Source organism: Moschus berezovskii, chromosome 15, assembly GCF_049115385.1.
Source record: "Moschus berezovskii isolate FMDL1 chromosome 15, NW_MosBer_1.0, whole genome shotgun sequence".
Classification (NCBI taxonomy): Eukaryota; Metazoa; Chordata; class Mammalia; order Artiodactyla; family Moschidae; genus Moschus; species Moschus berezovskii.
This window is the reverse complement of record NC_142474.1, coordinates 13619344-13639761: the sequence shown is the minus strand read 5'-3', so window position 1 is coordinate 13639761 and position 20418 is coordinate 13619344. Positions and strand designations below refer to the sequence as shown.

Below are 20418 nucleotides of genomic sequence, written 5' to 3'. Positions count from 1 at the left end.
TTACTGTCCACGTGGAGGGACTTTTCCACAGAGCCCTCCATGGGCCTCCCCTGTCTGTCACTTTTACTGACGACTCACATGAAGATACTGAAGAGCCTTCCGCAAGTCCCAAGTGACACTCATCTAGAAGGAAACACTCAATTGTACAAGCACCTCTTGGAAGAGGCCAGGCCTGAGAGCAGATCACGTGCAAAGATGTAAGCAACCAGCGATTTGCTAACGAGAAAAAGAAAGTAATGCACACTTGACTGTATGTCTGCACGTGGGACCACTTCTGGAGAACAGGCTGCAGACCTGGCCACGTGTTCTAACAGAGTGACTGACAACAAACTGGCCACAGATGATGGTGAGAACCCGGGTGGGAGGGAAAGGGACCTGGAGTATTTCCTGAGGAATGACTGACCTGGAGGACATTAAACCCGAACAAGAGGCGACTAAGTGGGGACATCGTGGTTGTACTGACACATCTGAAGGGCTGTCCCAAGACATTTCATTCTGCAAATGTGTTTCTGAGCATCTGCTATGTGCCAGGCACTATGCCAGGAACTAAGGACAGAAGGAAAACCAGAATTGCTAATTGTCTGAATTTTCCTGACTAGTGGAAGAAACTTGTCTGTTGTCCCACAAAGTGGAGCTGTGGTCGATGTAAGGCTAATGGAGGACAAGGGCCCCAGACCAGGAAGCCCCTCTGAGGGGCTTGAGGGGCTCCGGCTTTGTAAAGAGTGCACAGATGGAATGGCCGGGCCCCCCAGGCTGAGTGGAATGGGTTAGGGAGGGGACGCATGCCTCCCAGGGAGCAGCCGAGGGGACTCCTGCGCCAGTGCTATATTCCAGAGTTGCAGGATAACCGGGGCCAATATCATTAATCAAATAAAAAAATCTGTTCAGAACTACACTATATTCAATTTAGCCAAGAATAAATTTTTTAAAACTTAATCACAATTTAGGGTTTCAGCTAAATTTTGTTTGTAAACATACATGGTGTATAATTTCTCTTTTAGCAGTAGTTTTTTAAACCAAGGATTTAATAAAAATCCTCCACATTAACATTTTAAGCAACAGCTCTACTTAATGACTCATTTTAATTGTATTCTTGCTTCTCTCAGAGACCCTTAAAACTACTATATTTAACGTTCCTTGATATACCTTAAAAGTTGCTCATCCCACTTCTGAGAAATTATTCTGAAAAAAATAACAATTCCTTTCCCTCTGGCAGAAAGAACAAAAGAGGGAGAGGGTGGGGAAACTAAATAACTAAATGCAAGAAGATTCAAATGAACAATGTTTATAAAGAAAACTAATAGTAAATAAACCACTTATATGTTTGACAAAACTGCCTATCTTTTTTGGCATGAAGCAAGGTAAATGATATCCAACAAGTAGGAGCATGTTTAAGGTAAATTAATAAACTATTTAAATAATCATGAAGGTCATATAGCAACCTGTAAACATATGTATAATGACAACAATATAAACCTGCACAATTTTAGCCATGCAAAATATATTCATGCATATAATAAAAATTAGGGGAAAAAAGTTTAAGGTTTGGTTTTTTTGGCTGTTAGGATTCCTCTCTTTTTAATTAAAAACATTTTTTTAAAATTTTAATTGGAGGCTAATTACTTTACAATATTGTATTGGTTTGCCATACATTGACATGAATCCACCCCGGGTGGACATGTGTTCCCCATCTTGAACCCCCTCCCACCTCACTCCCCATATCATCCCTCTGGGTCATCCCAGTGCACCAGCCCCAAGCTTAATTTAAAATTTCTACTTTACTGTTGACTGTTCAATAAATAATTTCAGAATGAATGTACCAGGAACCAAAATAATTTTAACTTATAAGTGTAATAATTTGTACATTAGCAAGAAATGAAATCACACAAAGGTGACATGTAGTTGAACCTTAATGTTCAATTGGTTGTCTTTTATAAACTTATTTTCCATAAATCACCAAAAGTAAAATATAATGAGATTCACGTTATGAAAAGTGCTTAACATTTGTGGAAAGTAAGAAGGACTTTGTACAGCGGCCGCCCATAAACTTCGGGTAAAAGCAAAACTAAATTTCTGGATTCTATTTTGCTTTTCACCTTATTTGATCTCAGTTAACACTGCTCATGCCAAGTCGAGTTTTTTCCCTCCTCTTTCCCCTTCTCTTCAAGTTCATAGACGTGAAGGGAAAAAAACACACAGCAGCTCTTTTACAGTTTCCCCCGGTTCTCCCAGTGACGCCATGAAGGGCGGCTTTCTGGAAAGGGCTCAGAGAAAGTCAGACGTGAGGGCTACCTGGCTACCATCTGTCACCACAGGCATCACCAGACTGAGCTGACTTAGGGCCAAGAGACCTGGGCTCAAGCTTCCCACTTCCATAACATGGAAATACTCCTACTTACCCCGCAAGGTGACTGGGTCAGGAGAAAATCCCCAGTAAATGGTGATGCTCAAGAAATGCTTACCTTACCCTTTTTTCCCACCTTCCACTAAACACACACATTCTGTCTATTGTGAAGTCACATGGTCCTTCTGTCAAGTATCTTCCTGTTGCTCTCCAGGTGCACTCTCTACCCATCCCTACCTTGTTCCTATACCTACAGACTGATCTCTACGGATCCCATCAACAGGCCCCCATGTGTGTCCAAGGCAGAGTCCCAGAAAGAGGTCAGGGAAGGAAACAGAGTTGGGTGGGGAGGGGCGCGAGGAAAGGGTGAGGTTAGCAATTTGAATATCCTGCTTCTGCCAGCTGTACTCCTCAACCAGAGGTCACCGCTCTGCTCAAGGTGGCCTCTTCTGAATGACAAGCCCTTCTGGCTTCTGAAGACCACTCCATTCCCTTCTCCCATTGCAGCTGGGGTGGTAATTTCACCATCTGAGTTCCTGCTCTGTCCCTGGAGATCTCCTCTATGTCCTATCCACACCACTTTAAGCAAACCTAGTTAGGATCCATAATGATTCTAAATTGAGAATAATCAACTTTTCCTGTTGGGACTCTGACCGATAAAGTCCTATCGAAAGCATTCCATCTACAGCATTTATACCTTGAATCACAGGGGCAGTGGGCAGTTCCAGAGTTCATCTGAGGCCGAGAGGCACACGCAGGCAGGACCTGATTATTCTAAGAAACCAGACTGGCAAAGCCTAGCCTGTGCTCCCCCAACAGGCCTAAAGCAGGCCTTCAACTGAGCCACTGTCCTCAGACCTCAGACCACGGGGATTAACATCAGTTCCTAAACTCTTGGGTCCTGTGAACCGGGAGATGAGGGCCTGGGTAGACCGGTATTTTAATTCCTCAGTCCAGGCTCAGTTAAAGAGTTCTGGTTTTACCCCAAGTTTATTATAATGGTGTACAACTCACCAATTCCTTAGGGACTCGGAGAGGAGAGCAGCCTCCCAAAGTCCCGCAGTTCCCACTGTGTTAGTGTTTCAAGTGAGGAGTTGGGAAACAAGGCATAAGAACTGACGCTCCAACACCAAAAGGGCTCTTTTAAACTCCAAAAGAGCAGGGGGAAAATGTGGAGTAACCAACTCCCCACTCATACATTTCTCTCCCTCCCAATTCCGAGGAAAGGAGGACCCTGAGGCTCACAGAGGGCGAGTGTGCAAGGAAGAACCAGGGCTGATCTGACATCAGATCCCTGTATTCAGTCGTCGTTGCTGGTCCAACCTTAACCACGACGGCCACGCTCATCCCTCTGGTCTGTGCTAGCCAGCTGCCCAAAGGCACACAAAGGTTCAGTCAGGCCTCGCCCACCAAGATGGCCTGGTTCAAAATGGACTTGTGGGGACTGAAGTGGTCCCAGTCATCCCCAGACTAAAGACCTCATAGAGTTTAGCCTCTTTTTCTTGGGCCTGGAGACAGAACTAACCTGTCAGCACCCAACATGTACAGAGCACTCTTCAAGATGCCCTGGTGAGTTGCAAAGAACCATTCAATTCTTTCTTTTTAAAATTTACCTTTTAGTTAAGAAGATCAGAGAGCTAAACATGCAGCACACGAAAAGGGCGTTGTACACAAAGCCTCGCCCAGCAGAAAGGTGGCAGAGAGCAAGAAGAGCTCAAGGTCTGGGTCACACTCTGGACATGACTGAGCGACTAAACACAGTATGTGAAACATGTGGCAAGCCCCTACCCCTTCTAAAACTCCATTTCTTCATCATTAAAATAAGGCCGACAACAGTATCTGCCAGTCATGACATTGTTATTAACTAGGGTTGCTGTATGAAACCAAATGATACGGGTAACAACTCTGGCCCAGCAGCAGGCATGCGGTGAGGGCACAGTCAATGCCAGCCTTTATCATCAGACCCAACTGAACTAGCTTACGCCTCCTCTGGCGAAAAATCAGATTCCCTGGCCTTGCTGGCATTTTACCTGCACCCTAGGACTTAAAAGCCTTTGTCTTCTTTTAAAGGAAAGTATATTACAACATTATCAAGTGTAACAAAAAGCTTTACTATTACATAAGACTACTGAGATTAAAAAAATTCTGTTAAATAGACATTTTAGAACCTTTACTCAGAGGTGGGTTCCACGAGGATGGGTTTCAGCTAAGATTCAGCTCAACAAGAGGTGGAGCCACCAGAAAAAGCTAACAAGACCTTGGGATGCTCTATCAAGATCACAATACGGAGAAAAAGGAAGGAGGTTATATCTGAAGAAACTAGGAATTCATAGTCTACAGAGAAAAGCTTGGGCAATAAGAGGGACGATAGCTGTCTTCAAGTATTTAAAAGGCTGAATATGCTATATGTTGCGGAAAAAGACTAAGTAAATCCAGAGGGTCAGAGATTGTAGCTTCCTGTGAGGAAGAACGTTCTCAAGCTAACAGAGGGGTCCCGCACACAGAGGGGGAGTTGGCCTGTGCGCCTAGAGCCTGTGCTGTGCAGCCAGAGAAGCCACTGCAATGAGAAGCCCATGTACCTCAATGAAGAGTAGATCCTACTGGTTGCAACTAGAGAAAGTGTGCTGAGCAATGAAGACCCAGCACAGCCATAAATAAATAAATAAAATCATACAAAAAAAGAAAAAAAGGGGACTTGGCATCTCACTAATGGGCACACTGGAAAACTCTGCACCCTTTCCTATCCGAGTGTCTGTAATCCTATTGTCTTCTTTGGACACCAGAAATAAACATAAGTGGGAATCAATGGAGTGGGGCTCATGTGTGCAAGCATTTCTCATCCTGATAACAACGAAGTCTCGAGAGAGTAATAAGGGGGCCAAGACTCAGTCCATTATTACACACACTTAGGAAGTCTTACTTCATCTGAGAGGTGTCTAAAATTAAAAATAAATAACAGCCTCATAGTTCTTTATTCTTTTAGAAAATAATCAGCCCAACTCTACATTCAAAAAGACTAAGCAAAACCTGCAGCATTATTTTGAATAACAAAGCTAAGAGTTCCGTTTAGTCAAAGGCATCTCTGCTTTTTGCTCTGTTAAGCTCAGAAAACTAAACACAAGGCGGGGATAAATCAAAAAAGATTCTAAAAATCAAGCCACTGAGAAGAAAGTGATTCAACATTTTCTTGTCTTTGTTTCACCTGCCAAAAAAGATAAAGTAGATAAAAAAGATAAAGTAGAACTGAGAGAAAAGACAAAAAGAAAGAATTCAAAAGGGTAGAAAATGACATCAGAAAGAGAAGCCTGAGAGTTTAGTGACATTAACCACCCAAAACCTTACTGAAACTCTAGATGCGAGCTGTGTATGCTTTGCTGTCTCTGCCGACCTCTTCTTTTTCACTCCAGGTCAGCAGGAGAAAGGGCTCAGTGGCAAAGAATTTGCCTGCAACATAGGATACGTGGGTTCAATCCTTGGGTTGGGAGATCCCCTGGAGAAGGAAAGGGCAGTCCACTCCAGTATTTTTGCCTGGGAAATCCCATGGACAGAGAAGCCTGGCAGACTACAGCCCATGGAGTCACAAAAGAGTTGTACGTGACTTAGCGACTAAAGAACAACAGCAGGAGAAAAGGATATAGAGGCAGAGGCTTGTCTTTCATTCAGCCCATTTGCTGCCTCCAAGGGCAAGCACAGCTGAGCCCAGGAGAACGCTGGTGCTCTTCATCATGGAGGCAGTTGTAATGTCAAACCCGGAATTGTGGAATCACAAAATGAGGGCACAGGGAACAGGTTTAGGGGTGGAGACAAGGGAGTGGAGAACCAAGTTACCAGGCAATGCAAGCCTTCAGAAGCTCTTCGGAAGCAATTCATATTCTTTTTTTTTTTTTTTCCCACAAATAAGATCTTCTATTTGTCACCATTAAGAGTCTGCATTTTAAAGTGATTCTTGGACTGGTGGCTCGTATCCATCAGCTCGTTCAACTTTAGCACCTGTCTCATCCCCAGTAGCTTTTCCAGAACTACTACCTTCACCATGTAGCTCCATGAGTTTTCCCAATTCAAATTTGGGCTTCTTCAGCATTTTTACTTTTCTAACGAAGACATCATGGAGCGGATAAATAGATTGGCAAGCCTTTTCTATGTCTTTTCCAACGCTATCTGGAATCAATTTATTGACCACCTCTTTCAAGTCATTTGTCTGCACCTCTCGGGTCATGATTTCCATCATCTTCTTGCAAATCTGGCGCACCTGCTGGTGCTGGGCATAAGAGGTCTTCCGAATCTGATTGTTGCGTTTTTTAGTAAAACCCACACAGAACAGACGAAGCAAGTAACCATCGGTAGTCTTGACATCAACATGAGCTTCAATCATGGTCTGCCATTTTTTGACCATGGAGCACATTTTGTTACGGGTAAGATCCATACCATGAAAATTAGACAGGCAGTTTTTGCCCTGAACATCCTCAGTAATTAGCTTGAATTTTCTAAATGCTACTTCATCATTCTGCAGATCAGCAAGACTCACTTCAAAAACACGACCTTTGGGCCATCAGACGCGATTTTGGTTCCTTGCGTTCTCGTGACCAATGTTTTCCCAGTATTCCTTATATTGAACATAGCTGGTGCTTTCGTATCATACCAGTCTTTTTTAGAAAATGGGTCAACCACTTTCTTCTTGGCTCCCTTTTTGCCTCCTTTCGTAAGCCGCTTGTTCTTGCCAACCGCCATAGTGCCGCTCAGAGAGCCAAAAGGCTCAATTCATATTCTTAAGTTCTCAGATGTTTTTCCTTTCAGAAGGTGGAGACAATTACTAATTCTTTACAGTTAAATTAATTCCTTCTATTCACAGAAGACACTATACCAGACTTCACAGCCCTCAGACCCAGTGAGAAATGAATGATCTACTAAAAGACCCACTATCAGGTGGAGGTACCTTACCTTTCACCTGAACTGGAGAAAGCAATCTTTGTCCTAGATCACAGGGTATTTTGTCATAACCCTATCCTTCCAGCACTGTTAGGCTGAGACCACACAGGCTGCTAAGCGCCACCATACCCACGTTAAGCTCCAGGAGAAACAGAGGAGGAGCAGAGCCCAGTCTGAGGGGTCAGGGAAGGCTTCCTGGAGGAGAGTGTACCTGAAATGAAGCGGAAAGGCAAGTATGCACTGTCTTGATGAAAGAGGGGCGGCCTCCTCCTTTTCTAAGAGACACAGAGGAAATCCAGGAAGACCAAGGTCAGAAGCCTGGGTAATGCTATCATTTCTGGACTGGCCTAAGGACTTGGGGACCACAGAGGGACTAGAGACACAGGGGGCTGAGGAACCATTAAAGGCAGGAATGGCTCACAGTGTGACTGGATGCAAGTCAACCCAGCAAGGGTCAAAGGCCTGGACTTGGCTAATCATAAAGGGCCTTGAGTGCCCTTTGCCCGAGACATTTCAGGGAAGTGGCAGGGATAGAGGCCAGAGCGCAGAGGGTTGAGCTGAGGAGGTAAGGAAGTAGAGACTATGGATAAGGCTGCTCAGAGGAAGTTTGGCTGAGAATAGAGAGGGAGCCAACAGGAAATACAGCATCAAATCTTCTTTGCCAGCCTGAACCTCTGTCCTGAGCTCCAGACTCGCTTCCGTCCTAAAGCCCTCCTTCTCCCTCACCCACCGCATCCAGCGCACACTGTGACCTCCCTTCCACCCATTCTCCATACAACAGCCTGAGTGGTCTTTCTAAACTATAAACCAGACCACCGTGACTCCCCACTCAAAGCCCTGAGAAGAAACCCTCGCCTCCCTGCCACAGCCTGTCCAGGCTGTGTGGCCTGGGCCCTGCTTCCCTCCCCAGCATCTTCCCATGCCCTGGCCCTCCTGCCGGCCTCCTTTCAGTCCCTAAACCCTCTAAGCACTTCTCCGCCTCAGGAGCTTTACTCAGGCTGCTCCCTCTGCCCGCATTGCTCCTCTCTTGCCCTCCCTGATCCAACCCAAGCAGCCAAAGCGGGGATCACCTGTGAAGGAACCGCCACCGCAGAGGCCCTCCCCTCCCCCCTCACACCTCCAGCCATCTTCAGAGTCCAAATTCTCCAGTTCTCCAGGTGGGATATTTCCTGGTTCTCACTGCCAGGGGCTTGGACCTCAAAACCCTCAAGTCCTAGCTCATTTCTCTCCTGCGTATTGATTGTCTCTGGTCAAGGCACCACCTCACCAGTTTTCTCATCTTGACAAAGACGAAGAGGGTCTGCCTCCCCAGCTCTAGGAAGCTCATCTCAGAAGCTGTGTGCACACCCCGGTTCTTGCCTCCCTGTCTCCCCTGACCCAGGGGCCTCTCTCCTACCTTCCTGGTGCCTCCCGTCACTGGGAACCAGTCCTGGGCCCCTCGGCCCTTCCCCTTTCCCAGGCTCTGTCCCTAGAGGCCGGAGGAGGGGCCTGTTTGTTCTGTCCCAGGCAGGACAAGTCCTGTCTCCCTGTCCTCAGGCCCCGCCACCCTTCTGTGTGTGCTAAATCCCACACACCCCACATTCATCTCCCATCCAGTAAACAGATCCTCTCAACCATCTCTCCTCTGGCCTTAGTCACCAGCCCCCATCCGAGGCCTGAAGCATCAAAGCCTCCCGATCATCAACTTTCTCTTTCCCCACCTTGCTGCCTGGATGACGACGCCCCCCAGGAACCACGGAAACCATGGTTTGAAGAAGGTAGAGCATCAGTCTGGGTCCCCCCATCCCCATGGCTGACTGGATTTAAAATGAACATGCTGCTGCTGCTGATGCTAAGACGCTTCAAAAATGTTTTAAGCCACTGAGATTTCAGCAGGTTTATCTGTTATAGGAACTAGCATTTCTCTAGATAATACAGGCTGAATTTAGATAGTTGGAGAGCAAGGGGGAGGATTCTAGTGGTAAAGAAGAAAATTTATACATAAGCCTGAGTCTAGGATCATTCATGGTCTGATGAAACCTGCTTCATTTACATACTCCTTATCCTCCTTGGTCTCCAAAATCACTGCAGACCATGAAATTAAAAGATGCTTGTTCCTCAGAAGAAAAGCTATGACAAACTTAGCGTACGAAAAACCACAGACATCACTTTGCTGACAAAGGTCCCTATAGTCAAAGCTATGGTTTTTCCAGTAGTCATGTATGGATATGAGAGCTGGACCATAAAGAAGGCTGAACACCAAAGAATTGATGCTTTCGAGCTGTGGTGCTGGAGAAGACTCTTGAGAGTCCCCTGAACAGCAAAGAGATCAAACCAATCAATCCTAAAGGAAATCAACACTGAATATTCATTGGAAAGACTGATGCTGAAGCTGAAGCTCTGATACTTTGACCACCTGATGTGAAGAGCTGACTCACTGGAAAAGACCCTGATGCTGGGAAAGATTGAGGACAGAAGGAGAAGGGGGCAACAGAGGATGAGATGGTTGGATGGCATCACTGACTCTAAGGACATGAGTTTGAGGAAACTCCAGGAGATGGTGAAGGACAGGGAAGCTGGTGTGCTGTGATTCATGGGATTGCAAAGAATCAGACACAACTTAGTGACTGAACAACAATTCTCTTCAAATTACTTTGAAACATGTTTTCTCATCTGACACAACCATCATCATCATCATTTATCATCAGTGCTGTTATAATTAACAGTTTGCAAACAAAGAAACAGACTTAGAGAAGTTAAGGTGGGTCCAAGGTCCCATTGCGAGTAAATGGTCCCATTGCCAGGACTGGACCACAGGACTCCCAACTCACAGTCCACTGGCGTCTCCCCTGCAGCATCCAGCCTCTCAGAGCCACACTCCAGGGCTACAACAGAGATACTCTCAGCTGAAGTACACAAGGGTGTTGGAATAAAACAAAGGAAGATAGGGAGGGAGTCTGGCAGAATTGGCTAAAGGCAGACTGTAGAGGACTTTATAAACATCAGGCTGTGGAGTTTAACTTTCATACAATAGACAAGGGGGAACAATAATCAGCCTCCACTTTCACAAAGACCTTTCTGCACAGCCTCTCCCCTGGCTGTCACTTGTTGCCAGGGGTCCCCTTCACAAAGAAACTAGATGCTTTTATGAGGGCAGAACTTCAGGACCCAAGCTCCTATAGACACACCTGTGTCCCCACACGGCGTTCCCCTCCCCACACCAAATGCCAGAGGCAGCCCTCCTCTGGTAACGCTGCCGACCACCCTGGTGCACGTCCGTCCATCCACGGAGGACACCTGCATCAACCACTGTCCTTTCTCTCCCCTGAATCCCTGCCTTCATCCTTTTTTCGAGCTCTGTCTCTTCAGGCTCTGATCATGCTAGAATTCCTCGCATCCTAAAATCACCCCTTCCTCAGGAAGCCCACAGCCCCTCTTCTCCTCATACCTCATCACTGATCTCCTTTAAGAGGCAGACCCAGATCTCCACTTCATCACCCGGTCCTCTATCCCATCAGTCCCCCACCTTTTTGGCACCAGGGACCCGTTTTGTGAAAGACAGTCTTCCCACCAACTGGGGCAGGGGAAGAGTTTCGGGATGATTCAAGCACATTACATTTATTGTGCGCTTTACTTCTGTTATTATGACATCAGCTCCACCTCAGATCACCAGGCATGAGACCCAGGAGGTTGGGGACCCCTGCTCCATTCCACCGGCTCTAATGAGTTACGACACTGAAACAGTCACCTCTAATGATGCCTCCTAAGCGCTGGGCGCAATGGACAGACAGCAACATTTCCTTCGACCTTTTTAGGGCACTTCACAGTGCTGCACTCTTGACATTTCTCTGCCTTGATTTCCACAACCCACACTCCTCTGTCTGCTCCTCCTTGGCTCTGGCTTCCTCTCCTCTGCCTGTTCCCTAAATGTCCTTGTTTCCTATGGTTCCATTTTGATCTTACCTTACTCCGCTCTCTCTGAAATCACCCCACACACAGCTTCAACTGACAGCTACATACTTCCAATCGGTATGGAAGTATCTTCCAATCTTACATCTCTGCAGTCCAGACCTCTTGTGTGAGCTCTCCACATCCTGGCTACATTTCCCTGCTGGTATCTCCCTGGAGGCTTCCCAGGTGGCACAGTGGGTAAAGAATCTGCCTGCCAATGCAGGAGACTCAAGAGACTCAGGTTTGATCCCTAGATCGGGAAGATCCCCTGGAGGAGGAAATGGCAACCCACTCCAGGATTCTTGCCTGGAGAATCCCATGGACTGAGAAGGCTGGCAGGCCAGAGTCCACAGGGCCGCAGAGTTGGACGTGACTGAGCACACATGCATGCACATCTCCCTACGGATGCCACGGGCCCCTCAAATCCAACATGGCTAAAACCACACTTAGCACCTTGCTTACCACACTTGTTCCTCCTCTTTCTGCATTGATAATGACATCTACTGAGTACTGTAGCGACCTGGGATCTCCAAAGAAACAGAACCAACAGAATGCGTGTGTGCGTGTGTGTGTACACACACATACAAATTAAGGGATTTACTTTAAGGAAACAGCCCACATGATGGTAAGGGACCGGCAAGTCTGAAATCTGCAGGGAAGACCAGCAGGCTGGAAATGCAGCTTGAGTGGATGTGCAGTCCTGGACTCAAACAGGCACTCTGGAGTCAGGGAAATGGCAACTCACTCCAGTATTCTCACCGGGATAATCCCATGGACAGAGGAGCCTGGCGGGCTACAGTCTATGGGGTCACAAAGAGTCAGACACAACTAAGTGATCACACATGCAGGGGTGACTAAGTAGTCCATGTTAACTTCAGTCACCAACAAATAGCTGGTTGTCTTATTTGTTATTAATAAACATTAGAACTAGTGAAATATTAATAATATATAGTCCAAATATTGTGTTTGGTCATTTTCTGAAGCCAAGGAGTTGTGGAAACTCTCCATCAGCTATTCCTACCGAACAAGACAGAAGCTGACTTCCTCTGCCGGTATGTGCATATATGTAACTTGAGTTGGTGATGAACAGGGAGGCCTGGCGTGCTGTGATTCATGGGGTTGCAAAGAGTCGGACACGACTGAGCGACTGAACTGAACTGAACTTGACCTTTCCAAATTCTTATTTATGTACTGTCATTTACGTTTTATAAGACTTCTATAAACCTTTTTAAAATGTGTTCTATTCTATCTGACAGGAAAGAGGGGCAAATGCCTGGGATCACGTAACTGGCAAAAGGCAAAAGGGAGACTAGATACCAGGCCTTTCTGCCCCACCTATCGTTACTCCAGAAACCTATCCTGGCTTCCTGGCCATGGAGCCTCCAGACTCTTAGTGGCACGAGGCCACAGGGAGACCACGTCTGACTTGCTCCCCCATGGGGTCTAGCACAGGACCTGACACACAGCAGACAAAAAGTACATCACTGGTGAACAACTGAATTCATTCTCTCAGAGCTGCTTTAGTCACCTGGATGGCAGGATGGGGCATAGAGCACTCCCAAATGTCTTGGCTTTTAAAATGCTATTGGTATCATGAGGAATAAAGGAAAAAGAAAATAGTATCTTTTCAAAACCCTATGTGTTTATTCCCAAGGGGATCAGAATTCTGAGGCAGGGCCCCATTTCAGCACATAAAGCAGCAAGGAGTATGTTTTTCAGCTTCCTAGAAAATTAAGTGTTGGTCTGATGGAGCAAGTGGAAGATTGAAAATAGAGCCTTCGCATGGGAAAGGAAAAACTGCAAGGTCTCTGGCATAGTAGAACCATTTGCACGGCTGGAACAATGATCCAGCTGTCACTAACTTACCATGGCAAAAAATGGGCTTGCTAAAGGAGCAACGATTCATTCAGAGGGACACACAGCCACATGACTGAATCTGTAGCACAAAGGTGCAAGGTCTGAGGCAGGACAAGCAACAAGCAACACAGAGGCTTGGGACAGGAAGAGAAGTTCTGGGCATGGCTTCACAGCCTTTCTATAAAACCCTGTGTGCTCAGTCCCACTAGAGCAAGGGAGAACGAGAAGGAGCTGGCCACCTTCCATTTACCATGGTATTCAAGAGGCCTCGAGGGCTTCCCTGATGGTCCAGTGGTTAAGGGTCCACCTGTCAATGCAGGGGACATACATTCAATCCCTGATGCGGGAAGATCTAACGTGCTGCAGGGCAACTAAGCCCATGTGCCACAACTACCGAAGCCCGCACACTCTAGAGCCTGTGCTCTGCAACGAGGGAAGCCACCGCTGTAAGAAGCCTGAGCACCCCGGCGGAGGGTAGTCCCCACTCTCTGCAACCAGAGAGAACCCGCACGCAGCAATGAAGACCCAGTGAGGACAAAAATGAAAACATAAATGACTCTTTAAAAAGTCATTAAAACAAAAAGAAGCCTCGTAACCCTCAGACTATGCCTTCCCTATCGGGTCTTCACCAACGTCCCAAGAGTGCCATCTTCCCCCAGTTCCTAGATGACACACCCAAACATGCGCCTTCCACTGCAATTCTGATTTCCTACTCACCACCACAGCACAATGTTTCCATTTCTTCAGGGATCTGAGATATCCACTATGATCCCAAGATTATCTTTAAGGGCTTCCATAAAAGCCTTTCACCATCACACATTCCTTAATACTTCATATGTTACTTAGGGAGACAAGGTATGCAAAGTAATTAAGGCGTGAGGCATGCTGGATGAGTGAGTCATTTAGATAACTGAAAGCTAATTCATTAAGCACCAAAATATTTCTATAGTCTTGCTAAAATAAACGATGCCTTAGTAAACACAGAATATCAAGAAGAGTTCAAAATTCTCCCCAACCTTCAAGATCCAGTCTGATGACAAATCTTACCTGAAAGTATCCTGCAACCCCCTCTTGCCAACTCCACCCACCACCAGAAATAACCTCTCTTTTGTCTGGGAACCCACATTTTGATTATACCTGCTTTGCAGCACAATGCACGATCTACTTTAGGTTAGAGACTTAAATGCACCTTGTCTAACTTAAAAAAAAGTGTTCCTGGAGACCAGTGACTTTTTTTTTTAACCCCAAAGTGCCTAGTTCAACAAGAATACAAACACTTCACAAACTGAAATACTCTTTAAGTGATTCAGATGCTGTCAAGGGTACCATAACACAGCAGACCTTCGGGGGTCCTGAGCTCTGAAGGACAGGAAAAGTGTGATATTAGAGACCACATTTACTATCACTAACCCTCTTTGGCCTCTGCTCAGTATTTCTCAGCTTTAGAAGAAAATGTTTTTCTACAAGGGAAAAATATTCTAAATTCCTGTTTGAATTTTCTTTTTTTTTCCCCTAAAAGGGAATTACTTTTTAAAAATTTCAACTTGCAAACAGAAAATTCTGGCGGAGCTGGCACTATTAAGCCTCTATTGCCACATTTTCTGGGTCTCAAAACATGCATGCAGATGGCTGCCGGCAGTTCAGCAGGGAGATGGGACAGCACGCAGAAGGACGTGCAAAGTGACAGGAATATAACAGAGACACTGTGCCACGTTTGGTGCCCAGTTCATCAAGGTTGAAAGCCAGGCCCCTCAGTACTGACAGTGCTACGAGGAAGTAAGAAACAGAGCACGCGATCCGGCAAGTTAAGTTTCAAGCTCAAGGTCCAAAGCAACTACTTCTGTCTGGCAGGGCAACATTGTTTTCCCAAAGCTTTCAGTGTTTGGCTATGACGAACCGGGCGCTAAGTACAGTTTAATATTCTAAACACGCAGCTCAAACTCACACCCTCCTCACTAGCAGTAGGGGGTTCTAAGCTGTCAGCCCAGGATGGTCAGAATCAACAGAATGATTATAAATCCCAAGCCAAAGAGTTAATTTCCTCATCATTTTTATAAACAAAACAGGAGTCAGTGGAACAAGCACTGCTAGTTATGGTCTTCCACTCTTAACCAAACCCTAATTTGTTGATGGGGCTAAAAGTCTTCTCCTTTTTTTCTCCACACAACATTAATAGCTAGCATTGGCTTTTTGAGTGCAATTACGCTACTCATAGTGATCCTGTGAGGTAAGAAATATTATCTTGGATGGTGAACCCCAAGTTCCCTCTCTAGCAGCTATTCTCCTGTATGACTCCCTGTCCTTATCATGGAAACAAACAGAAGTTTCTTCATAAAAGCTGGGAGCATGGGGTGGCAGGCCTTCTGGTATAACGATACTATCTAGTCGTGTACGCAACCCCTTGGGGATAATAACTGCTATTGTTTTTGGCTTTTCATTGAGTAAAGGGTTTTTTAATCCAGTGTCCTCAGAAATAGAACTATGTCACATAAGTTAATATTACTGGTAACTGAAGTACTAAAACATGCAAGATTAGGATGGAAGCTTTCTAAATTAAACTGCATTACTTCCTTCTCAACCTTTCTGAACTAATCAAACCATAATTGGATCTATTCCTGCTGAACAGGATAGCAATTATGATTGATTAATGTATTCAGAGACCACGGAGGCAAACAAGACTGTTTCCTCTCTGAGTGTCCCCAAACTGCCATCCTTTGTCTGACTTGGTAGAGGGAGTTTTGTCTCTGTCATCAACAGCTGTCTCTTCTTGCTTTAGCCAGGGTGACGGACTCTAATGGAGGGTCTCTTAATTCAGAGTCTCTGCCATCAGCTAAACCTAGAAAGGCAAGCTATTAAGAGTCATGGGCTAAGGCTCGCCCTCATCTGCCTTACTTCAGACCCAAGCAGTTGACCTCCCGTGTTCTTATCCACTACAGCTGCCTTTCCCAATCCTGCCTGATTATGAAGAATTACCAGGGGAGACGGCGGGACAAACTGAGAGAGCAGCACTAAACTATATATATTACCGTATGCAAAATACACAGCTAGTGGGAAGTTGCTGCACAGCACAGGGAGTTCAAGCAGGTGCTCTGTGACAACCTAGGGGGTGCGATGGGGTGGGGAGTGGGAGGCAGGTTCAAGAAGGAGACATATGTATATTTATGGCTGATTCATGCAATGTACGGCAGAAACCAACACAACACTGTCAAGCAATTATCCAATTAAATAAAAAGAAAAAAAGAATTACTAGGTATGTGTGCGGAGAGTGGAGTGTTAAAATATACATTCTCAGTCCCCTCTCCTAGAAATTCTAATTTGGTGGGCCTGGAGTGGAGCCCTGGAAGCTGACTTTTTAATGCAGACCCTCAGATGATTTCCACGACCAGATATAGAAACACAATACTACATGTCACCCATGCTGTTCACTTGAAATCGGGATGCCTTCAGAAGCACAATGAACCTGATCCAAGGCTGACTTCTTCCAGAGAGACCCCGCAACCAACAAAGCTTTCAGGTCACTGCTCTGCCTCTGCTCTCAGGCAAAATGCCCCAGTCTTCTGAGGCTCCTCCAGGGTGGCCATCAACCCTCTTATTGCTGGTACGCCATTCACCCAAGACTTGACATGCCTTCCTTCTCTGTACCCCAAAGGTCCTACCATCCTTTTGATGGCTTGGATAACCACAGGGATGACCCAAACAACTCTCAAGCCTCAGTCACTTGGCCTCCTTCACTGAGTTCACTTCACTTGGGCTATGCAAGTCCGCGGCAAAACCCGGGCGCCTGTTCTGTGCGGTAATTAACTGCTCCAACTCTGAGATCTTCCACTCACACGTCCCTCTACTCCAGTGCTCCCATACACGCAGTGCTTCGTTTCACCCACGCCTCTGGCCCTTTTCTCCTCCACGTCCAGCTGGGACCCCCTTTCCTGCTTATGTTGATAACTCCCTGCTCGGAGGAACAGTGTAGTTCCTCCGCTACACTGTCCTGCTGCAGCTCACTGCAGCCAGGCTCAGTCCAACTAGACGTCTTATTTGCTCCTGACACTAGCCAGCTGTATGTTACCAGTGCCCTGATCAATCCACAGTCTCTTACCTCAACAGAGCCCTGCACACTGCTGAGAGGTCACGGGCATCGGCCCAAGTTCACTCTTCCTCTTCCTGACCTTGACTGTATGTCAAGTCTCCTTGCTTTTCCTCTGACTTCTTCCCACTCACTCTTAGCGAACCTCTATTTCACAGAAATGATGGAAGTCATCAGACTAGCACTTGCTTATAAGCTGTTCCACCAGAAAACACAGCTATGCCCAGATATTCCATCTTAAGGGCTGCCAAGCCCATCCGTGCCTGTGCTGGGCCTACTGTTTGCTTGGTTATTTAAAGCAAGCTCCCTGGTGATAATCATTACCGAAGTAAGCTGTAATAGTCGTGAATGGGGGGTGGGGGTGGGGAATCCACCCTCTCAAAGGATCCCTCTACCCTGAGAATCTTAAGATTGGGAGGAGTCTAAAAAGAAAAAGAAAATAAAACTCTCTTACCTACAAGCATTTAACTAAATACAAACAAAAGCTGCATACAGAACGATTATAATTCTAAGACAAAGAGTTAATTCCCTGATAACTTTTATAAACTCAAAACCAGAGTCAGTAAAACAATACTGTTAATTATGGTCTGTCTCTCACTCGTAACCCAACTCTAGTTTGTTAATGGGGCTAAAAGTCTTTTCCTAACTTTTTTCTCCATATAATATTAATAGCTAACATTAATTGCTTTTAGTGTATAATTAAGCTACTTATAATGACCCTGTGAGATAAGAAATATTATTTTTCTCCATTTACAGCTGAAAAACAAAAAAACAGACAGGCTGTTAAGGAATTTGCCCAAGGGCTTGCAGCTAGTAAGTGGCAGAGGTAAAATAAAAACATAGAGCCTGGGACTTCCCTGGTGGTCTAGTGGCTAAAACTCTGCACTGCAGTCTTGGGTCTGATCCCTGGTCAGGGAATTAGATTCTCTGCATGCTGCAACTAAGACCCAGCATGGCCAAATAAATAAATATATTTTAAATCTTTATTAAAAAAAAAAACAACAGCCTGAACACAAACTAATCTATATGTTTCAGCATAGGGCTTGTTAACAGAAAGTTTCCAGGAAATGCACAACCCTAACACAAGCATTGTTTTTTATGCTCCAGTGTATGCTCAGAAACACAAACATGAAGAACCACCTAATATTAATCTTACAGACTGTTCAATGTTTATTTATTCATTCCTACATTCTTATCAGAGGGCAGCAAAGAATAAGAGGAAAGATTCTACAGTCAGACCATACAGATCCAAATTCTGGCTCCACCACTTTCTTAGCTTTGTAACTTCAAAAGTTACTTCTCTAAGCTCAATTGTCTCAAAACAACAACAAAAAATGATAAGTAATAACCATCACCACCTTAGTAGCTTCTCCCAGAGGTTGAGAAATAATGTGTGAACACACTTAACCACGGACCTGGCACATAATTTCAAAAAAGGTTGGCTGTTACAATCACTTTATCATTCAAAAGGTATCCGGGACCTGTGGCTAGTGAAATCTACACAGAGACGGGGCCAAGACTGGACCATAAATAGGCCAAGGCTGTCCCTGCCCTCTTGGTCTTGCAGTCTATTGGGGGAATGGACCATAAAGAAGGAAACAAACATCTGGATGAAATACCTGGAATTCTGGTGACATGCTAAGCAGGAAATGCATGTGTACTGAGAGGGGGACAATGAGGAGGAAGCTGCTGTAAAGGGGTGATCAGGGAAGGGACCCCTCTGAGAAGGGACATTTTCACTGAGCCCAGATGTCGGAGAAGGCCCTTCTCCTAGAAGAGTCTGGCAGGCAGAGGGAAGCGCTAACGGAAGAGAAGAACTTGGCACTGAGAAGAATCGACTGTACTTCCACCTTACAGGAGCATGGCAAGCGAAGAGTGGAGGGTGGAGAAGAGGCAGAGGCTGGCACCTGAGCGTGGACGTGGATCTCAGGGCGGTAAGAGGCCTTGAAATGGGCAGAGGACGCTCGAGGGGACAAGGTCTGATAGGCTCGCTGGCTGCAGGGGGAGAATGGGTTAGAGAAGGCAGGAGTGGAAGTTGGGAGACCAGGCGGCAGGCAGGGGCAGCCACCCAGCTGAGAGAGGACGGTAGCCGGATGAGGAGCACCGAGGGAAGGGCGAGCTTGAAGCACCTGGAGCCCAGGCCGACAGCCCACACTGAGGGACTAGATGTCGGCTGAGGAATGGGGGAAAATCCAGGTCGACTCTCGGATCTCCGGCTAAACAGTGAATGGATGGACAGTGCTGATGAAAGGGAGGCTGGGGGCAGGAGAAGGCAGAAGAGAGGGCAGAGGGATCGAGAATGAGGAATACAAATCTGGAGGCTTGAGAGGGAGAGGCTGAGTGATCAACCGCTGGCACGAGAAGTTTGAGATCACTGCGAGTCTGCAAGGAGACAGAGAAGGGAGGCAGGAGCTAAAACTGGAAACCCAGAACCAAAGAAAGGTCTGGGCGGGAGGTGTAACTCAGGCAGTCATCTGCATCCAGAGGGTAATAAAGTCCTGGGAACGGATGGGCTCACTTAGGGAGAGAATCTGATGAGAGAAGGGAGGTAGATAAGGGAAAGAAGGGAATAAGTAATAACAAATCAGCAGGTAATCTAAAACTAAACGTGGTAATGCAGCCCATACAACGTGCTTGTATAGCTGCCCCAGCGACGTGCTTAATAAACGCCTGTGGAACAAATACAAATAAATTCTTAACACATTCCCTTTAGGCCTTCCTTTAAAAGAACAAAATTTTTCATTTACGATTTCTTCCCCAAAATATATCTGAAGCATCAGAAAAAATACTTTTTGATGGTTTGGATTGTGTTCAAAGGAATTCTTTTCCTTTAGAGCAAAAGCAAGGATTCTTTTAAAAAACTCATTAAAATTAGAGATTGCCTGCTTGAAATTCAAGGCTTTAAAAACCTTATACTCACACTCTACTCTGTAAAAATTCTGCCTCACTATACAAATTTCCCCTTCCTTATAATGAAAATGCAATTATATGTTTTACTACAGATGTCATTTTGTCCTGAAAGATGAAACTGGTACTTTCAAACAGTTCAAGAGTCAAATGAGAAACGTAAAAGGCTCAAGAGATCAAGGATTTATTTTAAAATTAAAAAAAAACAAAAAACAACCTTAAGTTACCTGTTAAACCATCCAAAAACTGATAAGCAGGGGGTTGAAAAGGACAGAATTGCCAGGAAAATACAGCTACTCCTCAGATGAAAATGCAATAAAGCTATAATCTCTGGGTATCTGCTGACACAAAAAACTCATTATGCTCTTGAGGC

The 20418-nt window shown here is 45.6% G+C and overlaps 1 protein-coding gene and 1 pseudogene across 3 annotated transcripts in view; both read right to left on the bottom strand.

Annotated features, from left to right (window-relative positions):
* ZHX3 (zinc fingers and homeoboxes 3) overlaps window positions 1-20418 on the bottom strand; it is a 131430-nt gene that overhangs the window by 87950 nt on the left and 23062 nt on the right. The gene's annotated exons all lie outside the window — the stretch shown is intronic.
* On the bottom strand, window positions 6254-7087 carry LOC129563630 (small ribosomal subunit protein eS1 pseudogene; annotated as a pseudogene).